This window comes from Pteropus vampyrus, unplaced genomic scaffold (assembly GCF_000151845.1).
Source record: "Pteropus vampyrus isolate Shadow unplaced genomic scaffold, Pvam_2.0 Scaffold11361, whole genome shotgun sequence".
In the NCBI taxonomy this organism is placed as follows: Eukaryota; Metazoa; Chordata; class Mammalia; order Chiroptera; family Pteropodidae; genus Pteropus; species Pteropus vampyrus.
This window is the reverse complement of record NW_011900142.1, coordinates 1-1,669: the sequence shown is the minus strand read 5'-3', so window position 1 is coordinate 1,669 and position 1,669 is coordinate 1. Positions and strand designations below refer to the sequence as shown.

Below are 1,669 nucleotides of genomic sequence, written 5' to 3'. Positions count from 1 at the left end.
GGTGCTTGAAATCTGGTCTCTGCTCATTAGTTTCGTAGGAGAGACAGACAAATAAGTGTACAATGTGATGTGTGCTATTTTTTTTTCAGAGAGATAGAAGGAATTATATATGTGAAGGCCCAGAGGTGAGAGAACATATTGAACATTTGAGAGGCTGGGCTCTGAAGGTGAGAGAAATAGCAGAAAAAGAGACTGCTGAGATTGGCAGGAGCACACATGCTGGGCTTCTGGTGGGGGCGGGGGGATGGAGGGGAGGTTAGGGAGTTTGTGTTTCATCCCCTAGGGAAAATGGGATCTACCTAAAGGTCTTAGGTAGGGGGTGTGGAAACTGGGGGCTCTACAGGGGGGGTGGTCACTGAGGTGGCACAGGGGAAAAATAATGGTTGCTGAGACTAGATTATTAATAGTGGTGATTAAGAAAACTGAATGGTTTTGAGGGACATTTAAGAGGTAAAAATGATAAGACCTGGCGATTGACTGGCTTTGGGGGTGAGGAAGAGGCAGTGTTGTGAAGTCATTCTAATCCTCAGCATCTCTCCCAGCTGTGATGCAAATATATGGAGACTCGGCTCGGCCTTCTGTGAGAGGGGCTTTCTGAGTGTACTAGATGGTTCCAAGTCTCTGACCAAGTTGCCCCTAGCAGGGAATTCTGTTTACTACATGGATAAATTTCTTCAGGACTTAAACTTATGTGATAGTTCCCAGCCTTTCAAAATTCGAAGAAAGAAATACCAAAAGATCGAATATTTTTGCTTGCATTATCCCCAAGTGTTTTTACATGCATCCAATAGACTAACTTAAAATAGATAACAAACCCAGGGATTAGAGGATGCTGCCCAAAATGGGGTACAAGAAAAGCCCAGGGTTATAGTCTGTGTGCTTTGTAGGCAGGGAACAGTTGAAGGACCTGCATTCCACTGAGGGTTTAAATTCTGCCTCTCCTGCTTATTAGCTGTGTGACTTTGGGCAACCGTCCCCACCACCCTGGGGTGCATAGATCCTGTTCTGGTTATATCTGTTGTATCCTCAGCACTTAGTACAGGTGTTTAAAACACGACTGTTAAATAAATTAATTAATGAAAATTGAATGACTTAATTAACAATATGAATCAGGGAATGAAACCAAATGACAGTCCATAAAACCCAAAAAACCATTATCTTCATTCAATTTCATAAACAGCGTGGTATGGTCTATGACCATGCCACCCTGAACGTGCCCGATCTCGTCTGATCTAGGAAGCTAAGCAGGGTCAGGCCTGGTTAGTACTTGGATGGGAGATCGCCTAGGAAGACGGGGTGCTGTAGGCGTAAAAAAAATAAATAAATAAAATAAAAATAGTGTGGTATGGTGGGAGGATCAATGAAGCTAGGAGACTGAAGTTCCAGATTGAGTTCTTGCACTGCATTTGCTTTCTCTGGGCCTCAGGCTCATTACTGACATGCCTCTCTCATGTCTGTCTCTGTGGGTTTGCAGTATAGATACTGCCCACCATATCCATATAGGCAGCACACCTAAGCCTCCTTACTCTCCTCAGGATTGTAGTGGCCTCAGGCAAGCTACTTGACTTCCCTGAAACTCTGCTTTTTCCTCAATAAATTAGGGACAAAAATCTCTTGTCTTTCTTGTTCACTTTTGCATGGTATGGGAGACCTTGTGGATAGCACAATG

At 43.7% G+C, this 1,669-nt stretch overlaps 1 pseudogene; it reads left to right on the top strand.

Moving 5' to 3' along the window:
* The first annotated feature begins 1,189 nt into the window (after nt 1–1,189).
* LOC111735003 lies at nt 1,190–1,308 on the top strand (annotated as a pseudogene).
* Nucleotides 1,309–1,669: the final 361 nt, after the last annotated feature.